Source organism: Podarcis vaucheri, assembly GCF_965113315.1.
Source record: "Podarcis vaucheri genome assembly, chromosome: 13".
NCBI classification, from domain to species: domain Eukaryota; kingdom Metazoa; phylum Chordata; class Lepidosauria; order Squamata; family Lacertidae; genus Podarcis; species Podarcis vaucheri.
The window spans coordinates 40,317,748-40,332,932 of record NC_138751.1 but is presented as its reverse complement, the minus strand read 5'-3'; the positions used below and the strand labels follow the sequence as shown (position 1 = coordinate 40,332,932).

The 15,185-nt window shown below is 47.8% G+C and overlaps 1 pseudogene across 1 annotated transcript; it reads right to left on the bottom strand.

Annotated features, from left to right (window-relative positions):
- Positions 1–161: 161 nt before the first annotated feature.
- On the bottom strand, positions 162–15,185 carry LOC309516625 (vomeronasal type-2 receptor 26-like; annotated as a pseudogene). Its single transcript has 6 exons — positions 14,931–15,185; positions 14,074–14,201; positions 13,354–13,543; positions 4,179–4,406; positions 2,872–2,998; positions 162–1,263 (listed from the first exon to the last, which is right to left on the bottom strand). The product of its transcript is annotated as a vomeronasal type-2 receptor 26-like (transcript).

Genomic DNA, 15,185 nt, shown 5'->3' with positions numbered 1-15,185 from the left:
ACCATAGAATATGCATTATCTGTCCTCTAAACCTTCCTGCATGAACCTCCCTTTTTTAGCTTACTGACTATTACACTAAAACAAACTAGGGGAAGGCAGGTTCGATTTGAAAATAGGAAGGTTTATACAGGGGCGGATCTACTAGGAAATGAATGGGTACTATGTGGCACCTGTAGCAGTGCCAATCTGTAGTTTCAGCACATGGATAATTCCTAGGCTTTAATGGTCTAATATATCAAAGAGGACACTGCTGACAACAAAAATGGTACAAAGCAATTAATACAAAATAACTGTATGATGGAGAGCATATGAATATTAACTATAGAGTAGTCTGAAAGAAAAGACTGGCAGTGGGATATACTACTGTTTCCTCCTTATTAACTGCTGTTTGTCATTTAGATCAGGCCGCAACACAATGATGTAACATTTGGGGAGAAAGATGAAACCTAATAAGCCAGCACTGGAGGCCAAGATAGAGAAGATCTCCACAGCCACCATGTATTTCCCCTTAGTGCTCAGGTAGACCGGAACAAAGGAGACCCAAACACTACAAAACAACAACATGCTAAAGGTGATAAATTTGGCCTCATTAAAGCTGTCAGGCAGTTTCCGGGCTAAAAATGCTACAACAAAACTGACAAAGGCAAGGAAGCCCATGTAACCCAGGACACAGTAAAACATGACAACCGACCCTTCATGACAGTCTAGTATTTTTTTGTCCATCACAGAGTGCGAGTCAGAATTGGGGAAAGGTGGAGATGTTCCCAACCACACAGCACAAACACCAATTTGGATAAGGGAGCAAGAAAGCACAGTGGTGCTTGCCAGTCTTTTCCCCACCCATTTCCTCATTCTGGATCCTGGTTTGGTGGCCCCAAAGGCCAGAACCACAGTGATGGTTTTGGCCAACACACAAGAAACAGTCACTGTGAAAATGATACCGAAAGTCACTTGTCGAAGAAGGCAAGTCACTGTGCTCGGGCGGCTGATGAAGATGAAGGGGCAAAGAAAGCAGAGGCAGAAGAGAGGTAAGGAGCATGTAAGTCAGATTCCGGTTGTTGGCCCTGACGAGTGGTGTGTTCTGATGTGTAATGAAAATGACTAGGACCAATATTGTGAGCAGTGAGAAAAAGGCAGAGAGGAAAGCTAAGCTCATCCCCAAAGGTTCTTCAAACATCAAGAAGCTTATTGTCTTTGGAATACATTGTGTTTGGTCTTTGTTTGAATAGTGACCTTCTGAGCATCCGACACAGTCATTCGTGTCTGGGGGGAAACAAAGAAATGAATGTTAGTCAAGTGTATTTGAGGGCAGCTACTTGTACAGTGGGACGTGGGCTGTGGGTTAAACCACAGAGCCTAGGACTTGCCAATCAGAAGGTCAGCGGTTCGAATCCCTGCGACGGGGTGAGCTCCCATTGCTCAGTCCCTGCTCCTGCCAACCTAGCAGTTCAAAAGCACGTCAAAGTGCAAGTAAATAAACAGGTACCACTCCGGTGGGAAGCTAAACGGCGTTTCCGTGCACTGCTCTGGTTCACCAGAAGCGTCTTAGTCATGCTGACCACATGACCCGGAAACTGTACGCCGGCTCCTTCGGCCAGTAAAGTGAGATGTGTGCCACAACCCCAGAGTTGGCCACGACTGGACCTAATGGTCAGGGGTCCCTTTACCTTTACCTTTATTTGTGCAGTACCTCAACTTGGATATATGAGAGGAGTCCCTAGCCAGACACAGGAGTGGTTGGTGTGGGAGGTTGGAGCTCTACAGCCCCCTCCTGACAGCAGAGTATTGCTATTTCTTACTTTCATGAGCACTGAGAACATGTCCTGGAGGAGTGGTTGGATCAGGATGAAAGGTGGAAGAGGCTTGAGGAGCTGCTAGCTGAAAATGCCAGGGAGGGATCCAGTGAGCTGGGTCAGGGCCTCCTGAGACATGTCTGTCTGAGGGGGATATTGCAGGTGAGGGGTCTGTATATGAGAGCTACTCATACTACAGGCAGTAAGGGACTCATCTATTAAGGATAAGGGTTTAATTTCCTGAAATGGGAATGTTTGCTTATGTTGAATTGTTATTTGTGTGTTTTCCTTTAGCAGTAGCTCTCTCGTTTGATTGGCTGACTGTGAATCACATGAGAGAGGCATTCCATTCGGTTGTGACTGCTATTCGAGTAACTGTCGTTTTTTACCTGTGTGTGTATGTGTGTGTGTGTGTGTGTGAGAGAGAGAGAGAGAGAGAGAGAGAGAGAGAGAGAATGACCGCTGAAAAGAGGATCCGAAGATGTTAATAAGGAGAAACTTTTACTCACTATAAGGAACCAAGTGAAATAAGTATGAGATTGTAGATCTGTTCTTCTCAGTTATATGATTATGAAAGTCAAACTGTTTTGAACATAAAGAGTCTGGACAGTGCATATCATCACAATTTATTCTATTTTTGTAATATATACACAACCTGGCTGTACTAGAGTTGTTCCTCAGGAGTGAGCTGCATGGGAAGGCAGTGCCCTAGAGCTCCCTTCCTGACTGCAAGATCTCTGCTGCTTAGCTGATGGCGCGGGGGCAGGGCAGGGCAGTGGGAGACCTGTGCTCTACAGGTACATTGGCAGAACAAATCTCCACTCCCCCGCCCCCATCGCTCTCCAGGCAATCTAGTGCTAGGCAACCTCTTACCCATCATGCTTTTTAGGACAAATCACACCTAGGATGTTAGGAGTAGGGCAGGTAAAATTGCACTTTGCAAGCCCTGGTGATTAGTTGATGGTTGGGTCTGTTTCCAAGTGCTGTGTCCCTTTGCAAACCTGATCACTGGATGATTGTGGTGAGGAACTGCACAGCTGAGAGCAAAAAAACACGACATGTATATAGTGCCTCATACCATTCTGAAATGAAATCTTGCCTTCGGGACACTGGGCACAGTCATAGCAGCAGAATTTCTCCCCCTCCTTCTTCTTTCTGCTGGAACCAGGAGGGCATTTTTTGTTGCAAAGGGAGGGGGGTGGCACCTGCCAATTTGAATTAAGTATGAAAGCAGTTAAGTGCACAGAAAATGATTGGCTTTTGGAAAAGCTGAATTCCATTTTCTGGGCTACGAGCAATTACCGTATTTTTCGCCCTATATGACGCACTTTTTCCCCTCCAAAAATGAAGGGGAAATCTGGGTGCGTCCTATGGGGCGAATGCAGGCTTTCGCTGAAGCCTGGAGAGTGAGAGGGGTCCGTGCGCACCGACCCCTCTCGCTCTCCAGGCTTCAGGAACACATCCGCAGCCTAGTCAGCCCTGCGGGAGGTTCCGCAGGGCTCCCCACGCTGCGGATAGCAGCCTGCCGCCCGGCGCGAGGGGCGCCCTGAAGCAGAGCGCCCCCCCCCCGTGCCGGGCAGACATCGGCCAGCCCCACAAGCTCGGGGGGCAGCAGGGAGGCGCAGCGCCGCCATCCCGCTGTTCCTCGACCTGGTTCGGTTTCCCCGACCTGCTTTTGGGGGGGAAATAAAGGGGGGATTCCTTTATTTCCCCCCCAAAAAAACTAGGTGTGTCCTATGGGACGGAGCGTCCTATGGGACGAAAAATGCGGTAAGTGAATTGGAGAAATGGCACACTGAATAGTAAGAATATTTCGAATGCAAATGCATTTTACTGCAGACTAAGAGCCATAATGGCATCTGTTACTAATGTGACTAAATATGTCCTTATATCCCAGTTGGAGTTATGGCAATTTCAACAAGAATATTTTTTGAAAGGGAGAGATTAGATATGAATAGTAACCTTAATGACCAAATTGCTTGGAAAAATATACTTTTGGAAACTTACCAGAGTTTTAACCTGCAGTTAAAAGGAACAGTTTTAGATGACTAAGTGTAATTTAAGGAAGAAGCTGTACAATTTCTGATCCATTCATGTTTTAACATTATTATGCCTAACCAGCCAAGTGTTTTCTCCTGAAGTCTCCCCTTGCCTGCTTTCTAAAGAGGTTTTCTGCAGGTTAGACTTAGATACCACTCAGCTCATTTCCAAAACTTTAAATAATTCTCTTTAGCACTGGAACAAAGGATTATGTCCCTATCTAGTTGACAGCTTCACTACATTTGTGCAAGCCTGCAAAAGTATACAGGATCCAAACCCCAACTATGCCACAATGACATTAATTTAGGACACTTCTAGGTTGTGATTTGCTGAAATATTCCCCACCTGTTGAAAACTCCTGTGCCACACCATTTTGTCTTCATTGATGGAAAACTCTTTTCCTGGGGGAGCATCCAAATTCATCCATCCAACCTTCATTCTGATGAAGGAGTTATTTGGGAAAGTGACCAAGTTGGTAATATCAAATCCAGTTTCTAATTCCTGATTCTCATTGAAAGACACTTCTTCTCCCGCACTGTTGTTAAATGAGATGCTCCTAAGAAAAGGGTGGAGCTGCATTGAAATGGAACCAAAAGGACAATTGTTTAAAACTCAAATTAATTTCATGCAATTGTAGATTACAATTGCCTCTAAACTGTGGTGTGTAGAATTTCATAAAATATAATAGCAATAATGGCCATGTCTGCACCTGTATTGCACCTAGTGGTCACCCAGCCATGGAAAGCACCAAGAAACCAAAGGGTCCTTGGATGTCAGTGAATGGAAGGGCAGACAAGCTATTGGATGTAAGAAGGATCCTTTTATTATTGGGAACTGAATCTAATAATTAATATGATGTATAAAGCTAATGTGGGACGTGGGTGGCGCTGCAAGTCCTAGGCTCTGTGGTTTAGAGCCTAGGACTTGCCGATCAGAAGGTCGGTGGTTCAAATCCCCACAACAGGGTGAGCTCCCGTTGCTCGGTCCCTGCTCCTGCTAACCTAGCAGTTCGAAAGCACGTCAAAGTGCAAGTAGATAAATAGGTACCGCTCTGGCAGGAAGGTAAATGGCGTTTCTGTGCACTGCTCTGGTTTCGCCAGATGTGACTTAGTCATGCTGGCCACATGACCTGGAAAAACTGTCTGCGGACAAACGTCAGCTCGCTCGGCCAGTAAAGTGAGATGAGCGCCGCAACCCCAGAGTCGTTCGCGACTGGACTTAACAGTCAGGGGTCCTTTACCTTTTTATAAAACTAATAATATAGAACATAACAGCTAAATAACATATATAAATTGTAGAATAACATCCAAGATAAGTAAAGTAGCTATGATTTACAGAACAAAGCTCAGCAATTCGCCTCTTCGGCTTCTGAAAAAGAGCTGTCCCACACAGCTTCCTGATGAGGCCTGACATGTCCCACTGCTGCTGGGATCTCTGACAGCTGGCAACCTGACAGGACGGTTTCCTGATCAAGTCCAAAACACTGGTATCTTCCTGGGATGGTTCAAAGGTGAGATTCTCCCATCTTATCCAACACAGCCCTTTCTAATCTTCTAGGGCTGTGGCAATGCAAAGACCAGCAGATGTTCCCATCCTTCCTTATCTCTGTGGCTGGCTCAGAGCAAGCTTACTGTGGTACCTCTGTGTCAGGGGATGATTAGCTGCTTGTGCTTAAAATAGTGCCCCTTCAGAGTTTGTGCGACCCCACAAACCTCTGTGTGTGACAGAGCTCCTCAGACATGTCTGCTCTAGTCACTTGTAGAGTCCGACAGTGGCTGTCTGCGGAAGCGCCTCCAGCAAAGAAGTTCCTTAACGGAAACGCGTCTCCTGGACTCACGACGTGACAGCTTCCGGCGAAGCATAGGTCTCCCTGCAGTTGCTTCTGACACCTCCCCGCTATTTTCGCTCGAAGTGTCTCTCACCCCTTTCTCTCCCCTTCTGCTTCCTGCCTGGGCTGCTGCGTTTCTCTCAGCATTACTGAGATCCTCCTCCAGAGACCCCGCGCTCCCCCTACTGGTCCCTGCTTTAGCTGTTGACTCTCTCCCAGTCTCTGGGAGCCCTACCACTTCCCTTTCCTCCGATGTCAGTTCCCTGACATCCACCTCCCCTCCAGGGCCCCCCTCTCCCCCGCCCCTTCTCTCTCCTCTGGGCGGTGAGGAGCTGAAACCCCTAAAAGAATCCTCCTCATCTTCCGACGTCTCGAACATTTCCCTCCATCGGTCTTCGTTCCGACTCGCTGAATCCTCCTCCACCTCGGAATCCGCGAACCCCTCCAACTCTTCTTCTTCGTCGGTGGTGGCGAAGTATTCCCTCCGGAACCTCGCCACTGGCTGGGGTTTCCGAGGGAATCTCTGATGAAAAGTTTCAATCAAAACCTCGTCATCTACATCCTCTGCCCTGACCCAGGTGTTTTCCGACTCCGGCTCCCCTTCCCACATTACCAAATACTCTACTTGCTCTCCCCTCCACCTGGAATCGAGAATCTCCGCTACATGGTAGCTGTGTTCTTTTTCCTCCATAGCTGGTCCCCTATTGATCCTCCCCTCTCTGTCCCCTATATACGGTGACAGCAATGATCTGTGGAACACTGGGTGCAACTTCATGTGGTTAGGTAACCGGAGTCTGAAAGCCACTGGGTTGACCTGTTGCGTGACTTCAAATGGGCCCAGTCTTTTGGGTCTTAACTTCTTACAACCTCCTTTAAATGGTAACCCTTGGGTGGACAACCACACCTGATCCCCCACCCTAATGCTTTCTCCTTCCCTTCTGGTTTTGTCTGCCTGCCTCTTATATTCCTCCTTCGCCCTGTTTAAATTAAGTTGGAGCTGGCGATGGATCGCTTCCATTTCTTCAACGAACTGTTCTGCGGCTGGAACGCTCCAGTTCTCCCCCTCCCCCCCTGGGAAGGCTCGGGGATGACACCCGTGATTGGCCAAAAAAGGGCTCATTCCCGTGGACACGTTCTCCGCATTGTTATAGGCAAATTCTGCCAACGCCAGCTTCTCCACCCAATCATTCTCTCTGTCATTCACATAACACCTCAAATATTGCTGGAGGACACCATTAGCTCTTTCCGCCTGCCCGTTGGTTTCTGGATGACGGGCAGTTGAGAAATTCACCTCTACATGCAATAAGCTCATGAGCTTCCTCCAGAACCTGGAAGTAAATTGTTTCCCTCGGTCCGAAACCACCCTCAAGGGGGCACCATGCAATCTAAACACATTTTCCACAAACAATTTAGCGGTTTCTTCTGCTGTGACCGCATGTGAGCAGGCTATAAAGTGGGCCATCTTGGTTAACAGGTCTACCACAACCATAATGGCTGTCTTCCCTTTGGACCTGGGCAGATCAGTCATAAAATCTATTGCCACTGCCTCCCATGGTCTTTCCGGCGTGGGGAGTGGTTCTAATAAACCTGCCGGTGCCCGCCTCTCCCCCTTGGCTCGTTGACATCGGTCACACCCTCTCACATACTCCCGCACATCTTCCCTGACCTTGGGCCACCAGAATTCCCTGGTAACCAGCCACATGGTTTTGTGTTGCCCAAAATGCCCTGCTGTGGGGCTATCGTGCAGTTGCTTGAGTACCTTTTCCCTCAATTCTCCTTCAGGTACGTATAACGCTCCCTTGTAGTACAACGCCCCGTTTCTCTCCTCAAAACCCCCGGGTTTGTCTCCCTCCCTCCTGAGACCCCTGAGTTTGTCCTGGGCATATTCATCCTGCACCGTTCCCTCTATCAGTTCCCTTAGCCCCACCAGTGCCGCCCCACACACCCAGCGATCCTCGGGAATGACATGGGTCTCTTCGGGTGCACCCTCTCCCTCCAAATATTCAGGTTTGCGTGATAGAGCGTCCGCCCTAACGTTCTCCTGGCCTGGTACGTAACAAATCTCAAAGTTAAATTTGGAGAACTCCTGGGCCCATCTCAACTGCCGTTGGTTGAGCACTCGCGCAGTTCTCCAATACTCTAGATTCTTATGGTCCGTGCGTACTTGCACCTTCTGTTGTGCACCAATTAGTAGGTGCCTCCATCTCCGGAAGGCCTCATAAATCGCAAGAAGTTCCCGGTCATACACCGTGTAGTTTCTCTCCGATTTGTTCAGCTTTCGCGAAAAGAAGGCACACGGTCGCCACTCGGACCCCTCCTTCCCTGGCTGCAGAAGAAGCACCGCCCCTATGGCTCTGTCAGAAGCGTCTGTTTCGACCCTCAGTTTTTTTTGTAAATCCACATGTAGAAGTTGTTCGTCAGAGGCGAAGGCCTTTTTCAGTTCCTCAAACGCTCGCTCCGCCTCCCCCGTCCAAACAAACTTCTTTTTGCTGCTGAGACAGTCCGTGATGGGCGCCGTCAGGTGAGCGAAGTTTCGGATGAACTTACGATAAAAGTTTCCAAACCCTAGGAACCTCTGCACATCCTTCTTAGTCTTGGGGGTTTTCCATTCCAGCACCGCTTGAACCTTGCCGGGGTCCATGGCCAACCCCTTGTCTGACAAGCGGTACCCCAGGAATTCCACCTCCTTGGTATGAAACTGACACTTCTCCAGTTTCACCCACAGTCTGTTGGCATGCAGCCTGCTCAACACTTCTCTGACGTCTCTCCCATGTTGCTCCTCATTCTCCGAATACACCAACACGTCATCTAAGAAGGCCACGCAATTCTTGTAGAGCAAAGGCCCCAGTACATGATTCATAAAGGCTTGAAAACACGCGGAGCCTGCTTGTAATCCAAAAGGCATAACGAGATATTCAAATGCCCCCAAAGGGGTGAACATGGTGGTCTTCCATTCATCCCCTTTCCTTATACGTATCAGGTTGTACGCCCCCCTTAGGTCCAGCTTTGTAAAAATCTTTCCTTTTCGCACCCTGGTCAAAATATCATCAATCCTGGGCATAGGAAAAGCCACCGGCTCTGTCACTGCATTTAGGGCCCGAAAGTCACATACCAGTCTCGGCTTGTCCGTGTTCTTTTTATCCACAAAAAACACTGGGCTACCCCCCGCTGCCTTGGACTCTCTGATGAAGCCTCTCTTCAGGTTCTTGTCAATGAACGCTCGCAACTCCTGCATCTCCCTGTCTGACATGGCATACAACCTGCCTACAGGAAGCTGTGCTCCAGGGAGTAAATTGATCTGGCAATCAAAGGGCCTATGCGGGGGTAGTTGGTCAGCTTCCTTCTCGCTGAACACGTCGCTGAGATCAGCATACTGTGATGGCACCTTCCCCTTCTCCATCACTTCCGTCCCTGCTAGGGTGGCTTGGGCCCCTGCTGACCCCTTTTCCCCCCTGCAGTGTTCTAAGCAATGTGCGGAACCGAAGGAAACCACTCTTTGATGCCAGCCCACCAGCGGATCATGTAGGGCTAGCCAGCTCATTCCCAAAATAATGGGAGCGCCTCCCAAGGTGGCCACATTAAACGCTATCAGTTCTGTGTGCCTTGCCACCCTCATTATCATTGGGATGGTCTGCAAGCTGACGCCTCCTCCCAACAGTTCTCTGCCATCGATCGTGGTCACCTGCAGGGGGTTGCTTAAGGGGATAGTCTGTATCTGGTGTTCAGCCGCAAACTCCTTGCTCATGAAATTGCAGGAGCTGCCTGAGTCTAACAGCGCCTTTATTTTTAGGGGGTGTCCATTTTGCAACTCTAGCGACACTTCAATCACTAGAGCAGGTCGAGGAGCTTCTGGCACTGGCACTTGGGAAAGGGGCACTTTCACTGCTCTTTGGCCTGGCTGCAGTGCCCTGCTGGCAACCAGGCGTTGGCTTTTACCTGCTCCGTTTCTCCCTGCTCTTCCCCCTCAACAGTTCCCACCATCCCTTGCCATTCCTTCCTCTGGGGGCAGACTCTGGCAAAGTGGCCTGGCTGTTGGCAGAGATAGCATTTCCGGGGTCCCTTTCCCTCCTTCTTCGCCCCCTCACTGGGCTTTGAAACTGCGCGCGCGCGGGCTGTTCCGATTTCCATCGGCTCTGCCGGCGGGAAAGCTGGCTCAGGAATGTCTGGAATGCGTAACTCCTTCCAACGTTCCCCTCTCCCTTCCCGCCTCTCCAAGGCTCTTGCCTCCTGGCGCGCTCCAATGGTCAGCGCAGATTTGGTCAGCTGATCCATAGACACCGCCCTGGGGCTCCTGGCCAGCTCGTCTTTCACAGCTGAAGAAAGACCTTCTTCAAATAGCATCTGAATGGGTGCTGCCGATAAATCCCACCCCAATCTGTGAATCAGCATGGTAAATTCAGTCCAGTACTCACGGACAGATCTGCTTCCCTGCTTGCAAGCCATTAGCTGTCTGCGCACTCCCCCCTCCTCAATATCGCTGGAGAACATGATATCCATTGCACGAAAGAATTTCATAGCGTCCTTCAGGACATCGTTGTGCGTTGCCATCAGGGGTCGAACCCAGTCCCGCGCCCCCTTCTCAAGATGCCCAATTACGAAAGCAACTCGGGATTCCTCATCAGGGAACTCATCAACCTGCACATTCAGGGCATATTGCATTTCAGTCCTAAAGGCATGGTAATCCTTGGGGTCCCCCCCAAACTTCTGCACTAATCCTGGTACCTTTCTGGGGAACTGAGTGGTTCTCCCCTTCTTGTCTGCATCTTGAGCCCTCCTCTCCTCGAGCCTCGCCGTCTGCAGCGCAAGTTGGACTTCCAATGCTCGGTATCTGTCTTCCAAGCTTGGACCAGCTCCACCCCCTGCGGCTCCGGCTCCTGCTGGGTCGCTCATGATGCCTTCTCCTGCACAGGCAGCGTACAGAGACTGTCGGACTGCTGTCAGGGGATGATTAGCTGCTTGTGCTTAAAATAGTGCCCCTTCAGTGTTTGTGCGACCCCACAAACCTCTGTGTGTGACAGAGCTCCTCAGACATGTCTGCTCTAGTCACTTGTAGAGTCCGACAGTGGCTGTCTGCGGAAGCGCCTCCAGCAAAGAAGTTCCTTAACGGAAACGCGTCTCCTGGACTCACGACGTGACAGCTTCCGGCGAAGCATAGGTCTCCCTGCAGTTGCTTCTGACACCTCCCCACTATTTTCGCTCGAAGTGTCTCTCACCCCTTTCTCTCCCCTTCTGCTTCCTGCCTGGGCTGCTGCGTTTCTCTCAGCATTACTGAGATCCTCCTCCAGAGACCCCGCGCTCCCCCTACTGGTCCCTGCTTTAGCTGTTGACTCTCTCCCAGTCTCTGGGAGCCCTACCACTTCCCTTTCCTCCGATGTCAGTTCCCTGACACTCTGGTTACGAACTTCATTCATTCTGGAGGTCCGTTCTTAAGCTGAATCCATTCTTATCCCGTTCTTATCCTTTCACTAATGGGGCCTCCAGAGGTGCACAATTTCCATTCGCATCCTGGGGCAAAGTTCACAAGCAGGAGCAGCTACTTCTGGATTAGCGGAGTTCGTAACCTAAAGCGTTCATAACCAAAAGCATTCGTAACAGAGGTACCACTGTGCAACCACCTCCCACCTCTCACCATTCCTGTCTTTTACCCTGAATCTGTACATTGTGAGATAAGATGGCGCCCGGCACACTTCCCCTGTGCCGATGGACCCTTGTGCCGATAGGAAAAACTTGAGCTCTTAGCTCTTAGCAGAGTTCTTAGCAGCGGTAGAAAATGTTGCCTTGTGTGTGGATAATAAATCAGACTGAACACAGGCTTCTTGCTAATCTCTAACAGCCTTTAATGTGAAGAAAAACATCATAAATCAGTCCCAGCGAGAGAGCAGACATTCCTCTCGCCTCTCAGCCAAAAACGAAAGGAAACTCACACAAAAAGAAAGATTCCCGTATGTGAACCAAACCACGCCTCAGAATGTGAGACGTCACACAGAACTGTTTAACCCTGTAAGTTCTGATTCTCCTCACATACATGGCATCGTGTAGAGCAGGCAACACAATATAAATAGCATATGCTGTGCAGCAGAACCAACATTTTCAAAACACCCTGGCAAATCTGGAACTATGCTTAGTGATCTGATAAAATTGGACTTAATTTGGACTCTAAAGTATTTAACTCATTTGCAACTATACATTCTTGTTAAAAATGTTTTTATTAAGCAATTTCAACATAAATTATCAAACCATATAATCACATACATTATTTTTCCCCCTTTTTCCCACCCCCTTCCATCTCTCCCCCCGCCCCAACCAGGGACTTCCCTCAGCTCCTCTCTCTGATTTCTCTACACTTATTATTCTCTGCATGTTATAAAATTATACATATCTTTGCCTTATAGATCTATCATGTTATCAACCAATAAATTTGTGTATCTTTATTCAAAACCTGCCAAGGGGTCCAGTTCATTCTGTTGTCTTTTTAGATAATTTGTAAAAAGTTCCCATTCTTCCTTAAAGTCACATTTAGCCAACTCTGCATAGCTCATCAATTTTTCTTGCCTTTTCTTTCATTGGGATGTCCTCATTCTGCCATCCTTGTGCTATCAAGACTCTTGCCACTATTGTAGCATACATAAATAAATTCTTTGTTTTTCTTGGCAGGTCTTCTCCTACAATCCCTAACAAAAATGCTTCTGGGTGGTTTTTTTTTACAAATGTCATTTTAAACATTTTTTTTCAATTCATTGTATATCATTTCACATTTTTTAAAAACTTCTCTACATTCCCACCACATATGATAAAAAGTCCCTTCTTTTTCTTTACATTTCCAACATGTTTGACCCGGTTTTATACATTTTTGCTATCTGTACTGGTGTAATATACCATCTATACACTATTTTCATATAATTTTCTTTCAAAAGAGAACATTCTGTAAATTTCAAATTTACTTTCCACAATTTCCCCCAGTCCTCAAATTGTATATTATGTCCTCTATCTTGTGCCCATTTGATCATGACTGATTTGACCTCCTCATCTTTTGTTTCCTATTCTAGCAAAATACTATATGCTTTCTTCAGCAGCTTCAACGTGCAACTACACATCCTACCCGCCTATTTTACAGTTTGGTTATTCCTCTTTCAATTTTTGTCTGTTGTTAAAAATGTTGTTGTTAGAGGTATAGGTTGGTTGCTCAAGAGCAATCAGGCAATATGCTGCAATAGTCTGTTTTAAAGCTTTCTTATCGGTGATAAAAACCTTGGGAAAGTGGAGCGCCTCTATTCCGTGTCTTGCTCATTCACTGGCAGAATCTGAGAGTGGGCGGTCCTTAAACCTTCCCCAGCAGAGTAGTTTCTTGACGCCCAGTCTGCGCCTCCCTTCTCAGCGATGAACGCCTACTGCGCAAGGAAGGCGTGGGTAACGGGGGGCCTCTCTCCTCCCCGCTTTGCTCAGGCAAGGTGTCCTGGCACCGCCTCGCCTCCTCTGAGCCCTGCATCTCCTCTCCACTAGAGGCGTGGCTACCTTACTCCACTGAGGAAGTGCTGCTTCCCACAATCTTTGGGGGCTCTCTGTAATCCATTTGGCTTTTCCACGCTTGGCCCTGAGCCGATGGCAGTTCCCAGACAGTTTGTCTTTTTTTATCAATAATATAAAATGATATAATAATTAAAATATATACAACAACAACAAAAGAACCATTACCTGCCAAGGCTGCAATTTCTGAAGCTGCGGTCTCCATCTTCTCACAATTCCTCTGTCTTTTGCCCTGGATCCGTACATGGCATCATGTAGAGCATGTGCCACAACATAGACAGCATTGTAGATGCTGTAGCTGTGGCCAGTCATGCTCATCTCAAAGCCAGACGAGGGGAGGCTGTCCAGCTTCTCCTGTCCAGTTCACTGAACTCAGTATTGGATTTTGAAAAGAAACAATAGAATGTCTGGAGCCAGAACTGCTGAAGAAAACCATCTTCACCTGCCATGAAAGGATTGAGGGAGCGAAGAAGGGTCTTGAATCCTTGCACCACATTTGAGTGCACTGTGAAGCATATGGAGCCATGAAATGGTTGCATACCCTGGCTCATTTGAAAGCCCACTGCTGAGAAATCCAGATGAGCACTCATAATCCATACCTTCCCCATAGATGTCACGTTTTCTGCACCCCCTGCCGCTAGCCATAGTTGCAAAAAACAGAAGGACTTGGCTTCTCCATAGACAACGACAGCACTGGCTTTGCTTTCTGCAATATCATGATAGACTTGGAGCCACTGGGGAATCATGTCATAATACTCTTCAAAATATGAGCCTTTTGGAGTTCTCTCTGAAAAGGCCAAGCAAATGCCTCTATGGAAAAACAGAGTTTGCAGGATTTCCATAAAATTCTCTCCACTCTCACTATCCAATGTGAACAACCCAACCCACGTCCATCCAAAGTGGAGAAGTAACTCAACAATCCCAGTGTACTGATGGGCTTCATTGGGCACCATCCGGTAGAAGGAAGTGGATTGGCTTTGACCAGCATCCTCTAAGGCAAAGGAGCCATAAGTGAGCTAGAAGGAAACAGACAGTTATTTCCCAGTAATGCAGTAGAAACATTGATTATGTGTGGATAGCAATGATGAAACTATTGTGCCAAGGTAGCAATGAACAAAGACAAGAGTCAGATTTCTTAGAAACAGTACAGCAGCCAAGTGACATTCTCTCTGAGCAGAGTTTGTCAGAGCCTCCTCCTTCCAGAAGGACCAGACATGCTCTGCAGAACCCAAAAGAGAATTGTTCTTAGCAGCCACCATAGGCAGCAGGAGGGGTATGATTTCTAGGAAGCAATGGCTGGTTTGGTGGCAGCTCAAGAGTTTACTTTAATGTCTTCCTGTGAACTAAAGTAAAAGAATATAAAAGCTCTCTCTGTGTCTCTGATTTCACTAGGTAGATAACCAGTGAGCTGTTGACGGCAGCAGTGACAGCCCCAAACTCTCCAGGTCAAATCAATTAAGGTAATGTACAAGAAGCCTCTGTAATTCATCCTGGTTGGAGTCTACCTGAGGCCAGCAGACCAAGCTGTTCGCATACATAGACTAGGTGTGTACAACGGGATCTGCAAAATGTTCCATTCATACCTTCTGAAGAACATGCAAAGGCTGGGAAATGGATGAAGGCGAATGAAAGCTTTTATTGAATACAATCTAAAATTGTCAAGGGGGCTATTATGGAATGCAAAACTTTTCTCAACAGGACAGAGGAAAGAAGAATGAGGGGAAGTCACCATGTTTGACTCTTACCTGGGGAATCTTGTAGACACCTAAGACAGCTGCCATGTGGAGAGAAATCTCAAAGTCAAGTCCCCCAATGACGGCCATCAGATTTTTCTGTTTGTCACACTGGTAGCTGGGTACGAATCTGTAGTGTGTAGAGAGCAGCTCCAAAGTGGCCCAGTAGGTCATCCTTTCACTGAAGTAACTATCAAAGATGTGGAATCCCAATGTGACATTAGGTAATATATTGGAATTCTTGTTGATTTCCTTGAGGCCAGGCAT